Raw genomic sequence first — 24,455 nt, 5'->3', positions numbered from 1 at the left:
ATGATTTCCGAAAAAAGGCACATAGGCCTATGTGCCCTTCTTCCGGAATAGGCCTCAATTGATGTTCATAAGAGGAGTAAAACGCTGCCCCAGAGAGGGGATAAGGAAGCTTGAATGATTTTTCGCTATTTGCCAGATCTCCAAAAATATTAAGCGCTAATTTTGAAATCTTATACAAATGCTCCCCTTGCACTCTACTCTGAAGATAAGATTTGATTTTTCGAAATGCATAACGGTAAAAAGGAGCTTGAATATTATTATTATTATTATTATTATTATTATTATTATTATTATTATTATTATTATTATTATTATTATTATTATTATTATTATCTTGAAATTTTGTACATATGTTGTCCTTACACTTTTAGCATTAGATAAGATAGTATTTTCAAAAAGTCATTCCTAATGGGTAATAACATTTTTTAAATATATTTTTCCATTTGCTAGATCTACCTAACTATTAGTCCAATACAACTTTGTCGTTTTGTATAAATTTTCTACATACGGTTTGAACTGTAGCTAAGACGGAATGTTTATTTCTGAAATGGGTCCTCTAAAGGTGTTATACTGTATACACCTTTCCAGAGTTATGTACAAAGTTCCAACTTGTTATGATTGTTTCTGGATTTAGCTCTTTTTTTTTTTTTTTTTTTTTTTTTTGTTTAATTTGACTGGACTGGTATTTTGACACACACACACACTATAAATATCTCACACTAGAACACATTATCAATACTGGGAAAAGACTTAAGGGTAAGTTTGCGAAGATATAGTTCGATATATATATATATATAAAGAGTAACAGTTTCCATGAAACAGAGAAAATCTTCAGGTTTCGAGTGTAAGAAAGTGAATTTACAACATAACTTTGATAAAATAGGCACTTTTGTAAATAATTTATTAAATTTCGCGGTGACACATTGACCAAAGACTTACCTAACGATTCCTATGGACTTGAATGAGCGCACTATTTCCGGATGCTAGAAAACAACTTGACTTGGTTTTGACACAGTGACCAGCTATTTATTAGCACATGTAAGTACATGTGCGCATAATTTCAGCGAAACCAAATTTTCATAGACAAGTATTTGAAATCAGGAAAATCTTCCAAATATTTTCAATAAACTTTATAGTTTCTGTGCCAAGAACAAGTATTCTGCTAGTACTGGTTTACCGGTGACACGGTTAATAATTTCTTTTAACCCCATTTTTAAAATCCTTAGTAATGATAACCTATTTTAAGTCATTATTTATATCGATTATTGTGGTACTTTTAGTAGAACCATGTAACAGTGATAATAATCGAGGTACACTTTATATCTTTCAGGACGAAATTAATTGAGTTCACAAGATAAATTGGTAAGTCATCATCTCCATCAAGTCAAACTGATCCCATAATGTTTTAACTACGACGGATTTACTATTTATGCCGTGCAAATCAGATGGTTTGGAAAACAAATTCTGCACTCCAACTTTTTCGGAATTTTGGATGTAAAATTGTTTGTTCCATAATGATTCTCTAGTAGTTGAATCCTTTCAGTGGTCTGGTCAACGTAAAAGTTTCAATCCTGTTTTTTCCCGCTTAGAGGTTGCACTTTGTCCTGACCTTACCTTCGTATTCAAGAAGGAGTTTTCTGCAGAGTTTAAAGTTCCTAGGATCAACGAAAATGAACATGAAAAAAAATATTTTAGTTTAACGTTCCACGTTTACAGCCGTTTTAGGCAAAAGGGTGGCAATGACTAAGGCAAGTGAATGATGATGGAAACTTTGGTGGAATGAGAAAGTTGGAGGAAACAGGAGTATCCCGAGAAAACACATGGTCACGATGTTGTCCATCACAAACGTACTTGGCCCGGGGATCGAACCTGGGGCCCCACGCACCAGAGGTAAGCGCTCTACCACTGAGCCACCGCACCCGCCTCTCTGAGGTTCAACGAGTTTGGAGATTTGGGGACGAGTAAATCAGTTAGTACATTAGTGGATTAGTAGATTTTCTCATATTCCGCACTTTTGAAATTTTCTGGCACAGTAGTATAACGCGTTACACCCTTTGAGAAACACTATATATATATATATATATATATATATATATATATATATATATACCGGTAATGTAAGGCATATGTGAGTACCAAACCATGGGCTAAACTAACGCAAATTGTGGACCAGGTAACAATATATTTGACTGTCTTCTTTGAAATTGTTCAAGACTGAAATGTCACAATAAAAATATTACCTAGAAAACAATTTCGATATATACATATTTATTCGTAATATAAATCAGTTATTCCATTTTGTATATATGTTTATTCTATTTCTGCTTTCTGATTAAAAACAAATATTGTCAGTTCTTATTTTGCTATCTACGAAAGTTCTGAAATGAATAACACAAAACTGGCATGTATTGTCTGTGTAATAATGCTGTGATTATGCTCGTGACTATAGGTTTCCACTATTTATTTGTGTTTACTGCAAATTTTGACATCTTGTTTGTGATGTTCTGATGTACAAAACGGTATTAGAAGTAAAGGTAAATATATACACATAAGATACTATTCATTTTCTCCTACATTCATGTTTTTAAATAAAACATTTGACGTAAATGAAAACATGTAAATAACTTCCATTTTCGTAACCAGCATTTATTCAATCAATCCAATAATTAAAAAATAACATTGTAATGCTTCTCTAGCCATTATCAGAATTTATGAAATAACATACGCACTGTATACAAGAAGTAAATAGTTTAACGCTTTCCTATTGATAGTACTAATCATCATGATAGTATTGTTATAGTGTTCAAGTTTAAATTATAAAGAGTATTTTCTTTTTGTTTAAAATAGTGTTTGCCAAAGGGTGTAACTCGCTACACTACTATCACGAATTTCAAAACTGAGATCAATGAGACAATCCAGAGATACACTCACAAATTTACTCAATGAGCAAATCTTTGTACCCGCTAAACTTAGAATTTTCAAATTCTAGCTATACGAAAGTTCTTCCGGAACCCTAGGCCAGACTCGCACTGAACCAGGTGGCTAGGTGGTGATTGCCGCCCAAACAGAGTCAAATCAAAAGGAAGGGGGGGGGGGCTAACTGAAAATTTTATTAGAGGAGGTCAAGAATAACAGAAAAAAGATTCAAAATTCGTTTGCATTCGTCTCTGAGTCAAGAACTTTGAGAGGATTTTGTTTTGTTTTATGTAGAAACAGATTTTCATTTCCATTATGACAAGGCAAGAGATGATACTGCGACTACTTCCATCGAACTCCTTATAACCCTTTGGGGATCTTATGGTACAATTTGTACCATACAGAGTGTTTCATGGTACATTGCATGGTACATTGGTTTATAACTATCCTATTTGAGCTTTTTTTTTTCAAGTCCAGAGGCATTGTAGAAGACATTACGTATGGTTTCACACCTTCCTGCGTCGAGACATAGGAGGTGATGACGTCATAAGTCTACAATTTATATTTTCGTGTAATACTTTTTTTGGGAGGGGGGTATGTAAAGTATGTTTGGCAGGCTTATTTTTGCACGTAGAAGATTGAAATTTTGCACAAACATGCAGTCCACCGAGTAGTATTTACCAGAATTTTTTGTAGATTTCTGCGTTAAAACAGGGGGGATCCAGAGGGTCAAAAAGTTGAAAAAAGGGTTATTTTTACCCAAAAATCCCGTTTTTCCTCATTTTCCCGCCTGAGATACATGATGGTGACAAGTGAATGGTACCGCCAGAAAGGCAATTCTATTCTGAAGAGAATGATGTGCGACACATAGCCCTAGGGTAATTAGGGAAGTGTCAGGGAATTTTTACCAAAATATACTTCTGTATAGGGGAATTTTGGACGTTTTCGGTATTATTTTTTGCGGGCTTATTTTTGCACGTAGAAGACTGAAATTGTGCACAAACATTCAGTCCACCGAGTAGTATCTACCAGATTTTTTTCAGATTTCTGCGTTAAAACAGGGGGTACAGAGGGGCAAAACTTTTAAAAAGGAAAATTTTTACCAAAAAATCCCTTTCACGGGATTTTCCCGCCTTAGATACATGATGGGGACAGGTGAATGGTACTGCCTAAAAGGCAGTTCTATTCTGAAGAGAACGATGGCCGAAACATGGCCCTAGGGTAATTAGGGATATCTCAGGGAATGTTTAAAATTTTCCCTCTGTATACGGGAATATGGGACATTGTCGGTATATTTTTTTGGCGGGCTTACTTTTGCACCTGGAAAATTGGAATTGTGCATAAACATTCAGCCCACAGAGTAGTATTTACCAGATTTTTCAGATCTCTGCGTTAAAACAGGGGGGGTCCAGGGGTGGCTAGAAGTTGAAAAAACGATATTTAGACCCAAATAATCCCGTTTTTCCTCATTTTCCCGCCTTAGATACATGATGGAGACACGTGAGTCATACCGCCTGAAAGGCAATTCTAAGCTGAAGAGGATGATGGGCGAAACATGACCCTAGGGTAATTAGGAATGTCTCAGGAAATTTTTTACCTGAGATCATGGTGTTTTACGGTAATTTGGGGCATGGTGGGAATTCCTGATAAAATTTCTCCCGCCCTTGGTATTCAAGATAGAAACTTGAATTTGGCACACACATTCAGTATACCAAGTACTATTTACCAGATTTTTTGTATGGCTATGTTCACACAGGGCCGCGCCAGAGGGGCCCAAAGTGCGAGGAAAAAATTTCCCTCCGATATTTTCTTTTCGACATCATTTTTGCTGCTCCTGGTATATGGTATGAGCATGTAAGTGGTACCATTTGAAAGCCAGCTCTATTTTGAAAAGAATGAGGTATTAACCATGATCCTAGGATAAATAGTGACGATGCAGTAGACTGAAAGTAGACTGCTTGACTGAAAGTCTAAAAAATAGCCCAAAAAACCAGGTGCCGGAAAGGGATAATGCTAAAGTTATAATTCTGTCTGAGTTATTCTCATAAACATTGTTACATAACTTATACCCTGATTTTATATTATGATCTTGATATAATGTACGGATCGGCTGCTAAAAAGAGTGTGCTTTCTTTGTGAGAAAACAGGTCGGGGAAAGGATTAAGAATTCGGGACCAATACAATATGTCAGCTACCAGAGCGTGGCCGATTAGAAAGTCCGCTACTGTCCTAGGCTAAGATTAAGAGGGATTTTTAAGAAATACCAAAGCTGTTAATTGCGAATTAATTTTTTTCAGATGACCAAAACCACTATAGCAAATGCAAACACCTAAACAAAAAGTGGAATGCATTAGAGAAAAAAGAAGAACAGCTTTAAAAAACAACGCGATGTTCCCAAAATTTCCAAAACAGTTGGATGTAGAAGAGTGAAATTCTGTGAAAATGATCTCATTACACTTTAGACTGAAAGTGTAGAAGAGTGAAATTCTGTACAAATGATCTCATTACACTTCAGACTGAAAGTGCAGAAGAGTGAAATTCTGTACAAATGATCTCATTACACTTTAGACTGAAAGTGCAGAAGAGTGAAATTCTGTACAAATGATCTCATTACACTTTAGGCTGAAAGTGTAGAAGAGTGAAATTCTGTGCAAATGATCTCATTACACTTCAGACTGAAAGTGTAGAAGAGTGAAATTCTGTGCAAATGATCTCATTACACTTTAGACCGAAAGTAAAATATAGTGTTGCTAGATGCAATCCCTAGGCGGAGAAATTGAGGATTGAGCCTTTCTTCGACGTTCATCAGACCACAATAGGGAAAAGAAGCTACCGAAATCTCTTATGCATTAGTGAAAATTAATTGCCACATTTGGGAAAGGAGAGATGGCACAGTAGTGCGTCGGGTTTCTTCGATCCCAGAATGCATCGAGTGCGCTTTGTGTTTGGCAGACTCCTTGTGCATGTGTTCTCCCGTTTCCTCCCACGTTTCTCATTCCATCACTTTATTCATTATCGTCATTTCTTGCGGGGTCCTGCATATTTCCGAAATATTCATAGAAACATGAAACATTGTGCAACTGTACTCACTGAATCCTAGACTAAGGATAAGATTGTGTTTTAGGAAAAGCGGACCCTGCGGGGAAGAGTGGTTTGTACGTTTCACTGCGACTCATCATTTCTCAGAAAGAGTTGGATGTGGGGAATTGAAATTAACATACATATTTTCTCATCATTCTGTACGTAGCAAGTGAGAATGAATTGGGAAGTTTGATGTAATAACGGCGTAAGCGAGTTTATGCCCTTTTTGAATCAAACGCATTTGTGGCTTTTGCCATGCTTGTTTAGCCTCCTGGTAACATTTAATTCAATATCGGAATAAAATGCTGCATATTACATTTTTTTATGTAAGACAAAAAACAATACTTAAATTTTCAACGCCGTATTTCTCATGTTTCTGCATTTTTCAGACTTATGCCCTTATTGTGTCAAACTCCTCAATTTTTGAACTTTATCACCTAGGAGAGTGGATGTGAGATTGTGGGTTAACGTCCTCTGGAAACTTTAAATCTTGTAGAAATATTATGCTTATTCCTAAGTGTGGATAAAATGCAGTTTGTATTAATTCCATTCTGAAACGTTACCAATGTTTTATAAATAGATCTACATCATTCCTAACCATCGTCGGCTAGTACGATAGGTTGGAAGGTTCTGCAACCGCCTGTTTTTTAACTTCAAAGATTTTTCAGTTTCTAAAATAGTGAAAATGAACCTTTGCAGTTTAGCACAAAATAGTACTGATGCATCTCTGAAAAATTCACGTCAAAAAAACTGAAAGAAAGAGAGAAATTTACTTTTCCAATTGCAACGAGCTTTGCCATTGGATCCAATAACACTGAGTATATGGCAGAGAGCTCCTATATCTTAACATTGGAAAGTGCATTAATTCTTGCCTCGCTCCTACCTCCTCGTATTGTCCCCATGCAGTTGCCGCCACCTGGACAACTGCCAATCCGGTTCTGTAATAGCTACGAATTTCTTCAATGAGCAGCGCTTGACATTACCATCCGCTAAAGGTGTGGGTATTGCGTGGGATACGGCAGCTTGAAAGAACAAAATAAAAACTCGCAATAATAATAATAATAATAATAACGCCTGAAACAAGGAGATGCGTTGTCGCCATTTTTATTCAACTTTGTGCTGGAATACGCCATAAGGAAAATCAAAGATAGCAACCAGGGCCTAGAGTTGAACGGCATTCACCAGGTTATGGCATATGCTGATGATGTAAATTTAATAGGGGATGATAGGAGAACAGTAGAAATAAATGCAGAGATATTATTAAACGCTTGCAGAGACATGGGTTTAGAAGTAAATGCAGAGAAAACTAAATACATGGAAGTGCGTCGGGACCGTAATACGGCAAATTGTGGAGGCGTTAAAATATTAAATAATTCTTTTGATAAAGTGGATACTTTCAAATATTTAGGATCAATATTAACAGACGAAAATCATATCCACGAAGAAATTAAATGTCGATTAAAAGCAGGGAATTCGTGTTACTATTCGGTTCAAAATCTCTTGTCGTCGCGAATTCTGTCGAGGAATTTGAAGCTTAAAATATATAAAACGATAATCATGCCTGTTGTTCTGTATGGTTGCGAAACATGGTCGCTTACTCTGAGGAAAGAACATAGACTGAAAGTATTTGAGAACAGGATCCTGAGAAGAATATTCGGACCCAAGAGGAACGAGAATGGGGAATGGCGGAAGCTTCATAACGAGGAACTACATAGTTTATACGGTTTACCCAACATTGTTAGGGTCGTCAAGTCTAGGAGGCTTAGGTGGGCAGGTCATGTAGCTAGAATGGAAGAAAGTAGAAACGCTTTCAGAGTCTTGACTGGTAGACCCATAGGAAAACGACCATTAGGAAGACCTAGGCGCAGATGGGAGGATAATATTAAGATGGTTCTCGCAGAGATAGGAATACAAAGTAGAAACTGGATCCAATTAGCTAAGGATAGAAGTCAGTGGAGAGCTTTTGTGAACGCGGTACTGAACCTCCGGGTTCCATAGGCCATAGAGTTAGTTAGTTAGTTAATAATAATAATAATAATAATAATAATAATAATAATAATAATAATAATAATAATAATAATAATAATAATAAAGGAGAGGGAGTGATATGCAGAGTGTGTCCGAGGTTTTGCATATAATATAGTTAAAATCAAAGAACCCATTACGCTTATTTACTGAAAGTGTGTGCATTCAGCAAAAAGTGAATGAAAAAAACAGTTGAAAGGTTTTGGACCTTCCTCAAACCTCCTGCACACAATGCTAAAACTTTGGCGTCATGCTTGTTGAAAGAACTTGTAAACCTTGATTAGAAATGATTCCATAGATATTAATTGCGCAGATATAAGATCTATCAAAACAAAAGTTGGTACAAACATTTTACGAGATATATTTGGATTGTGTGCATTTATCCGGGACCACTTTAGAGGGGTCGAATTTGATGGGAGGGATTTCTGGAGGGAATTTTCCTAACATTCTGCTAATTTTCTCAGTTCAAGTGCATTAAGGGACCCAATACATAGCACCTCTGGAAAGTTTGTTTTATGCTGAAGAGAATGAACTATAAACCATGACTTACCAATGAACAGGTTGACGTAATAGCTATATCACTGTGAGTCCACGAATTTCTTTATACTAACAGTACTAATTTGCCCTAGGGACTTACTCCGTTGTCCATGGCACCTAATTTTTTGTGCATGAACACATCTTTGTTATGTTTATCGAATGGAGTAGGTTTGATTCGGATGTCGCGGTGACACGTTCATGTCCGTTCCTTGTGATAACGTTATTTACTAGACGCAGCATTGTGTTTTGACTAACCCCGTTCCACCGAATGTTATCTTACGTCAACAACTTGTATGAACAGCTCCAAAGAAAGAACATTGATGTGCTAGGTGCTCAGGGGTGTGTTTCATTTTCGTAGAAAGTTTGGAAAAATTAAGAAATAAAGAAATAGATATCGAGCCTTCTATTTCGTCTGAGACAACAAAAAGAAAAAATCTTTGACTTAATCGTCCTACGATAATGCCCTATACTCTAAGAAAGACTATGAATAAAGCAAGCGAATGAAGATGAGTGAATTGTCGAAATAAGAAAGTGGGAGGAAACAGAAATATCCCGAGAAAATCCACGGATACGATGAACTTACTTGACCGGAGATCGAATCAGAGACCCTACGAAACTCGAATCCTGTCAGTTGGAACAAGTATCTTTCTGTACACATCTCTCTGTTTCACTGCATTTTTCACGATTCGATTTTCCGATTTTAAGTTGGCAACACAGTTACTCGTTCATGACGCGGAATTCGACAACATGCAAGAGGACTTTTTGTCTTCTTTTGATGTCACAAATCACCTTCCGGACTTTGTGCACAGTTTTCAAGTTCACTCTCTATTTATATAGATTCCTCTTTTGTTTACGCAACACCCTCATGATGTTTATATTTCCGTGTTTTACAACACATGCTGTGTTCTATTCATTTCTTGTTCAACAGCATCGTTATAGAAATTGTGTGTATACATAACGTATAAACGTGCAGTGACCAGTGATTGTTTACCTTATTTGGAAAGAAGCAGGAAATGTATAATAGATAAATAATTGTTAGTGTACTTAAATCAATACACGTAACAGTAAAGTTTAGAGGACCTTTAGTATTTATTATTATATAAACACACCATGCGGGTGGAGGTGGGACAGAACTTCCTTGTAAACGTGTATGGACGACTCCAAAAGTGCATTACCACTGCAATTGTCCTTTTCCTGCAATAGTAGGCAACCCAAAAAAACAAAATCGTTACGGTGGTTGAGAATTAGAAAAGCGTTGAATCAAACCTTAATTTTGTTTCAAATATATCAATGCGGCAAACTGCAAATAAGAGAATAAGATAAATTGTTAAGAATGACGGTTTTATTGTCATGAGGAAAATGGATGACATAAAATATTCATAATGGAACTGATTCAATAAAAACAATAGAACAACATTATAATGTCAAACTTAATGAGAATGATGAATTGGATTATTCACACCTTGTCAGTATGGTACATCTTCGTAGAACACGGAAATTTCTCCTGAGGAGCCAACAAATCGAACAACAACAGACAGATAGATCCAAAATACAAATCAATGATCTGGTTTTTGTGACGTTACATCCTCAAAGTGATGCGTCATTGAAGAGGATTTATATGATTTGCGATTTATATGCTGGACCTTATTTATGTATTAAACAAGTTAACCCTAAGGTTTTCGAATTAAAGGATGATAAACTTTTGGGTTTACGAAATATTGACGAACTAAAGTTATGGCGTCCGTCAAAGCATAACAAAAGTAAATGGATGCAATTAGTTGAGAAGTTAGTTCCTACAGAAGTTTTATCTAAGATTAATATAGATAGTATCGAAGTTTTATATTAATCCTTAATGTAATCAATTGTTTATTGTGGTAATTTTTTGTGATATTAATTAGTTCTTGTTTTGTTCCACTTTGAATATTGTTAAGCACCCCGGACAAAATTTAGTCACCACCACGCGAGAGCAAGATTGTGTCGGCAAAAAGGTACAGATGGCGTATTGGTCGAATCACATGGTCAAACGTGCATACTCCGCATCGAGGCGATCAGAGGGCATTATTGTGGAGTGACACAGAACCGATCGAAGCGGTGTGTGTGCGACAAGATGGGGAAGAGTGCGGACGTGACCGAGTTTCAAAAAGGGGCAATCGTATTTGGCCGTGCCCATGGCCACAGAATGATGAAAGTTGCCCGAATTGTTGGTGTTTTGCGGCGGGATGTTTAACGTGTCTACAAGCAGTGGTGCAACACACGTAGCCCTGAAACATAATACCAGAACTGTGGTCTGAAAAGATCATCAAAGATCGGGCTCGAAGACGGGTTTCCAGGCTTGTGAATCGAAATCGCTTCCAAACCCGCCAGGAATTACTGCAGTCTGTGAATGCAGGCCCAGTCCAACCTGTCAGCGGACCAATAATCATCGAACATGGACAGTAGCAGACTGGCGGCGTGTCGTTTGGTCAGACGAATCACGATTTTGCCTGTATTCGAATGACGGCCGGCGTCGTGTCCACCGACGGCCACATGAAACATTTCACCCGTAATGTGTGGAAGGTCAGGTGCAGGCCGGGGGTGGGTCTGTCATGTTCTGGGGGTGCTTTTCGTACTATGGGGTGGGCCCACTCACTGAGGTGTCCACGAACATGAATCAGCACGGTTATTAGAACATCCTGCACAAGCAGGTGTTGCCTCTCTGTCACTTTCCTTGCGACGCTATAGACACCCCTATTTTTCAAGACTACGACAGCAGGGTTTACAGAGCTGAACCCATATGTGACTGGTTTGAGGAACAATCAGATACCCTACCACACCTCGAATGGTCCCGTAAAATCCCCGGACCTGAACCGAATTGAGCATCTGTGGGAACAGTTGGAACAGTGGGTGAAACGTCGAAATCAGCATCCCCGACGTATGGTGGAATTATGTGATCTTATCCTACGTACGTGGGTTCAACTGGATATGACGGCCTTGTAGACCCTTGTGGACTCGCTTCCCTACCGAATCCAGGCGGTTATCCAGTCCAGGGGTGGCACTACACGGTATTAACGTAAGGACGAAGTGGGGTGACTAACTTTTTGTATGGTGTGCTTATGATTTCATTATAATTTTTACTTCGTTCTCATTCTATGCAATTACATCTATGCATCAATACAAATATTGTCTATCAAATTTATGATAACTATGTCCGAATAAAAGGAATAGGTTATATTGTATTTTAACTCACACCAACATTATTGTTAACCATTATAAATGGCTTGGAATTAAAGAATCAATTTAGAACCTAAAAATAACCAACAAACCTACCACATTTTGAATGTCCTTCTCTACATTAGTTTTATAAATTAGAATAAAATTGATTATTGAATAGATATACGAATGATATTGAGATAAAATGAAAATAGTATATTATCTTATGAATTGTAATTTTTAAATATATGTAGACTATTCAAAAAGTAAGCTAACTATGTATATGAAATGTTTATCGGTCCAGGATTTCTTATTTAATTATGATAAATTTAAAGAAATTCAATAGTTCTGGAGCCATTATACAACGACAGTGTCTATATTTGTATATATTTACCAAGTTGTGTTTATATTTACGGGCAAAAGTTCTATTTCAAATTCACAAACAATTAAGAAGAATAAGAAAAATATAAAGAAATAATTTAAATATTTTATGATATGGAAATAGTACCTAATTTTATTGCTATGACCACTGGTTTATCTGTTTGATGTCGTTCTTATGGTAATGTAGAAACATAGAAAGAACGACGAGCTCTTGTATAGACTGAATGTATAATATTGTAATGTATCAAACATGATATATTTGTTAAGTTTATATATATATTCAAAAGTGAATAACTGCGTTATGTGATTCACGAAAGTCTTGTGTATTGTATAAATATTCAATGTATGAATTTAGAATCAGGGAACGTTACAATATACACCTTCTTATTCCATAATCGTTTCTGGTAAAGATACCTTTTCTCTCTCATCCTTTCTTCTCTCCCATATTAAATCAGCAACAACATGAGCACAATTCCAATTTCAAAACTACGTGTATTAGTGTCAATAAATTGAAACGATAAAAATCAGACGGAACAAGATTCATAACAGAAACTTAAACATATCTGTGAAACATTGAAACCAATAGATATCTGTTTGATTAGCGGAAGTGAGACAGAGAGAGAAAAGGAAAAAGAAGAAGGAAAATAGAAAGGAGCATAGACAAAAATATTGGATTTAAACGTAGCAAGAAAAGAACCTAACACTATGGAGTTCCGTTTCCAGATATCCAACAGCAATATAGAAATAACATTTGTTTTTTATATTTGTTTCAGAACTATTCGAATATATAAAGAATGCTTGAAAAAATCATTAAGGTACTTTTTAAATGAGTACCAAAGTTGGTGGTCAAACTAAATGATAACTTTCCAGTGAAACTAGAGTCTTTGCAGTGAAAGTAGAGTCTTTGCAGTGAAAGTAGAATTCCCAGACACATCAATGATCATGCCAAAAGTTTAACAGACATCCTGTATTTCCGCATGAATCGGTTGCAAATTCGGTAATGTTCATTAAACGCACTGATCTGAAATACATTATAATAAATTTAGTTGGTAGCGTATGTTATACCTTCCATTCCGGACTATTAATGCAAACCGAACAAAAAAGAAAAAGAAGATAGAAAAAGAAAGAAATAAAAATTGAATGAGTGCTATTTTACAGCTAAATTTTTATATAGTGTTGTCGCGAGACGCAGGCGAGACTTCAGGTTGTCTTCTCTCTTTTATGCAAAGCATGTCCCATCTCGAAAAGATGTGCTTATCTCGTCTCCTCTCTCGTCTCAACCTGTTTGCTGTCGTGTCTTGTCTCGTTTACGAGACCAGCCAAGACACGAGAAATGTCTCGTTTCGTGGCAACACTAGAGCGGCTGAGGGGCACAAAAAAGAACTGTTTTGCCAAGTGGTTATGATTACAACTTTGACTAAGTTTGGTTTCGTTAACAGAGCACGACACACAATACGACTACAATCTTCCAACAACGATAGATTAGTTTCGACTGAACCAGTAATGAACTACTACGACCGGAATAGTTGTCAATACCGTAGGTACAATCAAAAGGCAAGCGTTTCCCACTCATTCTGAAATCCTTTTTTCAGAACCTCTGGCGCCACTTCAACAAACAGGGAGGCCTATATGACTTTTGATTTCAAAGACTTCTTGGGTTCGAATAACATCATAAAACAATAAAAAAAACTCAATTGTTGCAAAACAAGAATCTTTTCAGAACTCAGTATCGGAAAAGGCTAACATGTTTCTGTCTTTGTTCAGAACGAGAAATACCATGAAACAATGGTTAGTTACTGATAAACCTGCAATTAAGAGATGTTGAACTTCTATAACAGGATTTTTACACAAAGATATCTCCACCAACCCACTGATCTGAAATACTGATCTCCACGAATGCTTTGACATCGTACTTGAGTCTGGAACACTATCCCAAAATAATTAAACTTGAATCGATTGAAAAATGGAAGTAAAATCTGTTTGTAAGAATCATCTAAAAATAATTTTAGGTATTCCCTGTTCTTTGTAGGATAGTCCTCATTTAAAAGAATAAACGTGGGTATATATTTCGAAGGCAAATAGTTTATTCCGAGTTATTTTTTTAAAGAAATTCAAAAACTGCATTTGTATTTTCGAGAGAGACGGGACAATTTACGACACATCTCGTCCTGTCTCCAAAACGAGACGGGACAAGTAGTCTGTCTCGTCTTGCATCTAGCCTCAAAGGTTTCTGTCTTTTCTCGTTTACGAGACGAGACAACACAAGACACGAGAAATGTCCCGTCTCGTGGCAACACTATTTGTATCAGAAAGAGCCTAGATTAAAAGTCCAAATAGTATCAAAATGAAAAGTTGCAAATCTTTGAAAAGAAAATTTGATGTTGGTTCCTTATAGACTTAGCACATTTTGCATATTTCGCATTTCATACGTGGACAAAACAAATTGAATTAAAGGATGAAAACAATTTTTTTTGTCAATATAAATAAAATCTTTCTTGAAAGACCAAAAAGGTGGCATTTTATGATCTTTTATGAACTTTGTCTGTTCTGAACATCCACTCTCGATTTCATCTATTGCGGACATAACGTTGTAATTCACAATTATAGAATGAACACTCAAGAGCCGAAACGGGTCATTACAGTTACACGTTTATTCGATTAAGTTTCGGTTGCCTACAGGAAAAAAAGAGACTTATTTCCTTGACATAAAGTTTGTGTTTGTGTGCGAAAGAGAGAGAGAACAGAAAGAAGCAAGATATGATAAGGAATCGTCTAGGAAGATGGATAGAGAGAGAGAAAGACGAATATAAATACGGAAACTACTTATCATTACTCTGTATGATGAAGATTACACACAGTGTTCATTCGGATTCTCGCCAGTGATGCCTTGTAACTTTAACAGCACAAGATGTGCTAGGCATGTGCCATTTAGGTGCCCCAGCTAGTTTTTAGGTACCCGATACTGTATATATAGTATTCATGTAAGTATATACTTCAGCTACATAAACTTTTAGGTGATTGTTACACCTGATTGATATTTGCGACTATGTACCACAAATGTAGCATTTATATACCTGGCTGTTTCGCACTGTGATAATCATTCGTTTTTATGTCGTCACTTGGGACATATATCTTTCATGTTTGAGGAACTTCCTTTAGGTGCATACTTTTTCAGATACTTATGACAGATATTGATATCTACAGCGACGCACGAATGTAATTGTGCTGTTAGGGAACTTCTCCAACCAACGTTGATAGTGAATGCTTTATGGGACAAAGCATAATAACTGATGGGGATTCGAGCCGAGATTTTCTGTTTAGAAGGCTAGGACGGTAACAGTACACCACCGGTTACTTGAACGAAAAAAGTTAAGGAAGAGGTGCAGTGTTTCTTTGTAAGAACAATAACTTCAAAGTGGATAATACAGACAAATTAAGTGTATCGAATTGTCCTATTATCCCGCATACTTATTTGCCTTTCAAAACCATCATTCGTAAATCGTCTCTATCATCATACAGGTGTTTTGCTCGCAGATTCTTACGGATTCCTCGCTTAGAATGAGAAGTCACTCTTCCATTCTTCACGACCATTTGTGAACTCTTCGATTCTTCACGACCAAAACTTTCACTTGACCAGTATTTGAACCTACGTTTTGAACCTATACTACTCGTATGTCCAGGACGTTGCCCTTAAATTACGCTGCTACCAGTAGCTTTAACTCAAATTTCAGTTCTGTTTGGAACGAACCGGCTTCTTTCTGTATGGTTATTTACACCAGAGTGCAACCCAAGATTCATTTATTCGCCGTATTTTGAGAACTATACAACACAGTAGGCCTTAACATGCTGTAACTCAAATTGTAAGGTCCATCGTTAGAAGTTGAGCTGTTCATTTTATTCTATCGTAGTAATTATTATTGATAATGTTAATTCTTGTCCTTGCATATTGTTTTTATTCTTTTCTATTTTATTCTTTTCTATATTTTTAAAATAAAGAACAGAATAACAATACTTAAAGACAAAAACAATTATCGGTAGGCCTCTACTAAATGTTATCAATAATAATTATGAACCTTTGGAACATAATCTTCCAAAGTAATGTTGTAGTTGGCACATTCTATCTAGTGACAACGAGAGCGTTAAGTTGACAATTAAGGAGCTCCTGTCACTCATCGTTGTTGATGGTATTGTGTCTGGTTGCCCTATTACACTTGCATTATAATTCAGGTATATAACCTATATAACTAGTTTGTGCGTTTCTTGTGGAGACGCTGCTGTGCGTTTTTATGCTGTTACTGGTTTAAAGAACTGGAGGGAAGATATTTACCTGTCTGCTTTACTTCACAGGGTTTTTCAGAACATAGATCACTAAATGTCAATACACGCAGTTCATTTGTTGGATTGATGTGATTTGAAGTAGAAAATGGAAACAAAAACGGACTACATATTTAGTTGCGAAACTTCGTAAAAACGAAAAAAGTCGACTCATACTGCATTTAATAAAGAGAATAAAGAGCAGATACAGCTGCCTGTACGGCATGCAAGTGCGAGCATCGGTATTAAAATTGGTATATTTTATTCAACCATACTATTCAAAGTATATGTATGAATCCACGCTGTAGACCAGTGGTGGAAAGAAGAGGCTGAGACGAGATTAAAGTCTGCTCCTCTCAGTATAGTAACATCAAAAATTCATTCTGTTAATACGCAGTAGTCTATATTCTATTTGTAGTCTCTGATAATATGACTTTTCGTATAATTTATTACAAGTATTGTACAGCCACCAGCAAACGCTTTAAGTGATCTAATACCATTACTTAGGATCCGAGTCATTTGCAGTTGTGAGAACGCCTGGATAGAGAAAACCCAACTTACACGAGGTTTTTCTCAGCACTTACAGCAGGGTCTCTGTCATACAAGTTCCATGCTTTACCACTCTACTACAGATTCCTCATACAAAGATAAGAAAATAAACTTGTACTTACGAAGATAAAAATAGAACTTTATTTTTACTCTTGTTGATACAATTCAAAGAATGCGAATTTCTGCCATATTTTCTTCTTTGGAGAGCACAAGTTAAGGTGAGCAAGAATAGTAATGCAAATAGGACCATCGTTAAAAAGGATGAGGTAACCTCAACTTGAAGAGTGTTTCGTGATATTTTCCTCATTGTCGAAGGTCTATATAACTTGTTTTCGAGTTAAAGAAGTGAATCTCGAGTAAATCATTGTGACACTCCCATAAACAGCGTCTCCTTATAGATCATTAATATCTTTTGTATAATCTTACATGCAATGATTGTAACTAACTAATAGTTTAGGTGTAAGCTGAAGTGACGCGGTAGGTAAGTGGATAGCGCATTGAACTTCTATTCGGCGGACTTAGGTTCAAATCCCGAAAAGGTTGAAACTTTTTCAAATGTTTCAATATCAATTCGAGTGCACACTCAATGTGGCAATCAAGAACTTCTCCTCTCCGGAAAGAAATTTTTTTATGTTGGAATGAGAATTGGAGAAGGTCTGTCAATGGAGGCAATCATTTACAAACTTATTTCCAGCAGTTGTTCTAGATTTGATATTTTCATCTACTTTCAAGCATTTTCTGATTCATGCGTGGTCAGTAGTTTTATTTCCCTGAACATACAGTACATAGCGAAACAATACTTAAGTACACATCAATATTGAGAATAATATATGGTGTTCATTGGACAACAGGCTCTGACTTATAGAGAGTCATCTCAGTGTGGAGAACTGTTACTTCTTCACCTACTCACAATTTTACTTGCATAAAGACGTGACTCAGGGCTACCAACTGCTGTCAGTGCCGAGAAAAGTTACGTGTAATTTGTTTTTCATCTGTCATGCGTTTTAGAAACTGCAAATGATATGGACCCCAAGTAATTAGAGCATTCAGTTCGGGAGGTACTTTTGCTTGTGGCTGTACAGGCACATTATAAACAAAACTTATCTCCCTTTCGCCTTACATATTTTGTTTTACGAAATTGGAAATAAACTGTATTTTCTTTCTTTTACGGGCAAGAGCTCTTTCTTGTCACCATTAGAATCAAAATGTCCCGTCTATGGTGAGAGTAAAAACGTCAACATACAGAAAAGTTTCTCAAGTTCCCAAGTATTAATTTATTGACCTCATAAGCTAAATTGTTAGCGAAACCGACTTCGTAGTGCATGCTCCTTGGTTCTACTCCCAATTGGACTGTTAATATGTTTGGTGTTCATCTATCATCATGAAAGGTCACAGTATCTCAGTGATAATTAGCTTCCCTCTGGTGCGTGGAATCCCTGATTTAATCCTAAATCGTGCTCATTGAGCCTTGTTATATACAACTATCTTTGCGTGGATTTTCTTATGTTCTCCCGTTTTGTACTACTTTTTCCACCCTAATGTCGTTCATTATCATCACTTCCCTTCGCCTTCGAGGCACAATCTCGAGTCGTAAAAGTTGTCTCGTTTCATTTTCTCATCATTATGCGTCATCGACTGAAACATTTGCCGCATAACAGGATAAACTTTCAAGCACTTTTGCGATATCACGTAAAATATTTTATTTCAGTATGCAGAGGCGAGCCGAATTGCAGGGTAGACATATAACAATCAACTCTCATTCGCTTTAGGTGTCTTTATAGTTGTACGGCTTTGAAATACTGATGAAATTAGTTAACAGATACAAAGAAGTACTCACTATCACTACAATCCATGAAGAGATATGGTTAGACAGATACACCACATTCAACGTGGTGACTCGTGGTCAGTGGATCAGCTCTCAAGTGTCACTATTTCTGGATTTGGGTTTGCAGCTTCTTAATTCACGTGCTTCCCAAAGTTTCTAGTAATTATCTATCACCATCATCATCACTTGCTTACGAAGTAATTACCAATGTGCCCTTTTCTATTAGGTTAGGGTTCACCCGAGTTGACGGCTCTACCAAAAACAAAATTTATAGGTAAAATACGATGTCAAACACTTTTCGTAAAAGTAGAGTGTGAATATAAGTAATTTCTGTCATTGGATATCATATTGAAATGCATTTTGAATGGGAGTAAACGTATCCTAAGTGTAACTATTTACTGGAGTGGAAGGCGGAAGAATACAAAATGCGAAAAATGTGGAAATAAACGGCGGGAATGTTCTGTTCGTGTTAGCAATGGACATTTGCGATAGATCTAATGCAAACATACGATTTTATTACAAAGAATTGTGTGATAAAGGGCATCATATTAAGAGTTTTTGCAGCGTCATGGTATGTTCAAACCTTAAATCAACTATGCGAAGTGTGGAAAAAGAAGTAAAAATTCAAAACAGACGAATTTCTCCTCGCAGCGGGCGATTTGTACCCGGGAAACCAGTGAAGCCACTTTGAAAGTAAGAGTTATTACGATTATTTAAGTGTTTTTGAAGGTGAAAATTATTACAGATGTTTTATGCATTTTTCCACTATCCTTGTTTATGCGTATGACCCCCGTCGCTGACGCGCCTTCTCCCTACGGACGCACCTCCTCGCTCCGCTTGAGCCACCCTGCTGCGCTCCTTCCCCTGATTCGGTTAGATAGCATTCGTGCTTTCAGTGGCCACCTAGCACAAGCTGGTTCATGGTTCACGCATTAGTTCCTCATTTAGTGTATGCTCTGCAAGAAGAAATCGGAAAATGCAATAAATGTGTGAAAATTTAGTAGAGACGTCTGCTCGAGTATTGCCTTAGATTACTTTCTAGTTCTAGTTTAGTTTATTCTAGTTTATTTTAAGAGAACTTCTGTGCAGAGAATAAATATGTACTTAAATATATTTCTGTTACTTGATCTATAACTAAAGTTAAATGAGAAAAGATCAAGGCAATAATACCTAGAACACGTTATCTGTCTTTTGTTGTACAACTCAAAATATTTTAACAAATCTTGGAACATGTTTCCTTCCACCTCGTATGCATTACATGAATTACAAACATTGCCTCGTGTACTCAGTTCGTTCCCCAAAACTTCTATGTAGGGAAAACAAAGCATACGTAAAACTACACTATAATTCATGTTCATAACAGCAGGTCATTCGTTTATTTAGTGCATTCCACTACAGTAGTTACTGTATCTCCACCACATAAGCTGTAATGTCCTCGAGCGTCACTGTTTTTATTATGGAGCTAGTTGCTATGAACCAGTAGTGACAGTTCGTTCATCTTTACGTTACTGAGTCACAATTCCGGTTCATATGTTAATATCAAAATACGTAGTCAATTTTCAATTATGTCATTTACATTACGCGGAAAGCCATGGAAAATTCTCCGGTACAAACGATCTTTACTTGTGTATTTTTACACAAGCTTTCCAGGATACGATTTTCGATTATGTTTTATTTTACTAGCTTATTTTTTTAGATGACCTTGAAGAGATAATGTAAAATAAGAGATAATTACCATGTGCACATTGTACTTATTCTTTAAATATTTGAAATAATATTATGGCTATGACAGACGTACGCAGAGGGTGGTGATAGGGGTTCGCTTACCCCAGAAATCCAAACTTTTCTGAAATCTAGTCTAATTTTATAAGTAATTTTTATGTTTTAATATAATTTATAATCATATTGAATTTGGACGAAGAGAATTTGCACCTCTCCCAAAATAAATTCCTGCGTACGTGCCTGTTGGCTATGTTCATTGATATAGTTTTTTTCATTCATTTGCTGGGCTTTTTTTTTTTTCTGAAATGCAATAGCTATTTCTTTCAACCTCATCTAAGCAGTGACGGATCTAGCTCGGGGCAGAAAGAACCTAGCTTCTCAAGTTTTTTGAGTGAATAAATAATTTAAACAATTACACTAGTCAACAAATTTTAACTTTTGTCTGCCACATGAGAGAAAACACCTGATCTTAAAGGAACTTTGGCCGCTGAATTCGAATCTGCAATCCTTTTTTCTCTATCACGCACAGTTTTCCCGTGACAGAGGGATTTTCGGGAAATTTCCCCAAAAATTTCCTTTATACTTCATTTTTGTACCTCTAGCTCGGATACCCTTAGGCATATAAACATACAAATTATACAAAAAATCTACTTTTTTAGGGAATTTCCCGAAAAATCCCTCTTATAAAAATGGCGGACATGGTGTATACATCATTGTAAAGTATGTTTCATTACAAATCCAATGAAGTATAAACCTTGCTTATATTGTAATTCCCGTGGAAGTTACATGTGATTTTTCTGCACCTATTGTATATGGTATAATGGACAGTACACATAGCATATATTTATAGAAATATATTTATTTCTCAATGAAGAATGATGCGATTCAGATGAAACTTACAGGGTTTACTAAGTATAAATCAAGCTAACCTAGGATATAATTTGTATGTTTATACGCCTTAGGGTACCCGAGCTAGAGGTACAAAAATGAAGAAAAGGGAAATTTTGTGGGAAATTTCCCGAAAATCCCTCTGTCACGGGAAAACTGTGCGTGATAGAGAAACACGGATTGCAGATTCGAATTCAGCGGCAAAAGTTCCTTAAAGATCAGCATTCTTCTTTCATGTGGCAAAAACCTTCTTGACTAGTGTTATTTATATATTTCTGAAAGTTTATAGTAAACTCATAACATATCTATCGTAGTTTGGGTTTTGGCTGGTCTCCCTAATTTTTACCTTTAAGATCCGGCACTGTCTCTGAGCCATCAGAGGAGGACCGTATCACATAACGAAACAGGTATAAGATGAAGCTGTACATTAGACGTCGGTCACCTCGCAATACTGGAAAAGAGACACTACTGTTCAATCGTTGTGAAGTATAGCGCTTTAAGACATATGGAGTGCAACTGGAACTCCCGGCAACTATAAGTTGTTATGTAATTGCATTTCTCCAGGCTTTGACCTTGAAATTGTAGCAAACTAAATTGCTAGGGATTATTTAAATGTTTTTATGATAATGACTATCGCTCGGAAGTTGAAGACCTAAAAATTGCCTAAGAAGGATCTATAAAAAGACCTAAAGTATTTTAAAAAGGACTAAAAACTGGAACAAAGGTAAGACCCAATTTACTCAGAATTACATATATTTTTTAAATATAATGCTCAAGAAATACAAGATTGTGGTGGTATACAATATACAGTTGAAAGAAACCTTATCAATGAAATGCTTTACTTTGTCGTTCAATTTGCATTTTCGTTATATTATTTCTGTTGTCCAAATTTAATCCAACATTTTGAACACCTTCGGAGAACAACTAGAAGCCGGACACTTTTGGAGAAGGCCAGGACACCACATTGGCCCGTAACATTCTCAAATTGTAATTGATCTATGTATCAGTTCGCACCTAATAAAAATATTTAAATATTTTGGGCCTTATGCAGAGTCGTTTTGAAGCGCGATTAGTGCCATACTAAAGAGTTCGACTACCATAAGTCTCCTGCAGTAGTCAGTGTTCTAGTATGATGCTAATCACACTCGAAACGACTCTGCATAAGGCGGTTTATGTTTTAAATCAAAGGTAAAGAACAAAAAAATTCCCTGCTGGACGTGAATTCGGCAGTCTTAAGCAGCAAGACGTACGAAAATAAAGTTATAGTTGGCCTTTCACATGAGCAGCTCAAGGCAAAATTTTCTCCTGGAGAGAGAGATTTGTTGCTCCTTTCCTAGACCTCACTTATGGTTTACTGTTATTACAGTGATTTTAATAATTTAGAAGCTTACTTTCCGAAGGAAGTAGGGCAGGTTCTAATGCGATTCTAATAGAGGTTAATAGCTAGTAAGTCAAAAGATAAAGCACAAAGAAAGGCGTTAAGACCTATAAAAAGCTTTTTAAAAAGACCAATGAATTGTAAAAAACGCCGAAAAAGCCGGAAAAGGACAAATAAAATCCATCAATATCTGGTCTACAATGACACAAAATAAACATACAAGCTTCGTCTTCGGGCACTCGTAAAAGGAGGACTTTTCCTAACTTCCAGCCCCTACTAATGACATTGTCTCTAGCGCGCAGGTTAGATGGCAGGCCTGTCAGGGCCTTAATAATGACATTGTTCCAGGCGCGCAGGTTAGATAGCAGGCCTGTCAGGGCCCTAATAATGACATTATTTCCTTCGCACAGGTTAGATGGCAGGCCTGTCAGGGCCCTAATAATGACATTGTTTCTTGAGCGCAGCTTAGATGGCAGGCCTGTCAGGGCCCTAATAATGACATTGTTTCTTGCGCGTAGGTTAGATGGCAGGCCTGTCAGGGCCCCAATAAGGACATTGTTTCTTGCGCGCAGGTTACATGACAGGCCTGTCAGGGCACTAATAATAACATTGTTTCTTGCGCGCAGGTTACATGGCAGGCCTGTCAGGGCCCTAATAATGACATTGTTTCTTGCGCGCAGGTTAGATGGCAGGCCTGTCGGGCCCTAATAATGACATTGTTTCTTGCACGCAGGTTAGATGGCAGGCCTGTCAGGGCCCTAATAATGACATTGTTTCCTTCGCGCAGGTTAGATGGCAGGCCTGTCAGGGCCCTAATAATAACATTGTGTCTTGCGCGCAGCTTAGATGGCAGGCCTGTCAGGGCACTAATAATGACATTCTTTCTTGAGCGCAGGTTAGATGGCAGGCCTGTCAGGGCTCTAACAATAACATTGTTTCTTGCGCGCAGGTTAGATGGCAGGTTGTCAGGGCCCTAATAATGACATTGTTTCTTGCCCGCAGGTTAGATAGCAAGCCTGTCAGGGCCCTAATAATGACATTGTTTCTTGCGCGCAGGTTAGATAGTAAGCCTGTCAGGGCCCTAATAATGACATTGTTTCTTGCGCGCAGGTTAGATGGCAGGCCTGTCAGGGCTAATGCTCTCAACGGGTCGGGTCGGGTAGGGTTGAAGACCGACCCGACCCGACCCGTGACCCGAATTGACTGACCCGACCCGACCCGACTGACCCGAACCGTGATCCGACCTGATTGACCCGACCCGACAACCCGACCCGATCTGACCCGACTGACCCGACCCGATAACCCGACCCGAGTGACCCGACCCGATAACCCGACCCGAGTTGACCCGATTGACCCGACCCGATAACCCGACCCGAATAACCCGACCCGAATAACCCGACCCGACAACCCGACCCGAGCTTACCCGATTGACCCGACCCGACAACCCGACCCTAATAACCCGACCCGACAACCCGACCCGACCTGACCCGACTGACCCGACCCGATAACCCGACCCGACAACCCGACCCGAGCTGACCTGACCCGACCCGAGCTGACCCGATCCGAGTCGGGTCGGGTCGGGTCACGGGTCGGGTCGGGTCAACCCGATCCATTTGAGAGCACTATGGTCACAACACTGGGTGAACACCA

The sequence above is a fragment of the Thermobia domestica genome, chromosome 12, assembly GCF_964235325.1.
Source record: "Thermobia domestica chromosome 12, izTheDome1.hap1.1, whole genome shotgun sequence".
NCBI classification, from domain to species: domain Eukaryota; kingdom Metazoa; phylum Arthropoda; class Insecta; order Zygentoma; family Lepismatidae; genus Thermobia; species Thermobia domestica.
Note: the sequence above shows the minus strand (reverse complement) of the source record.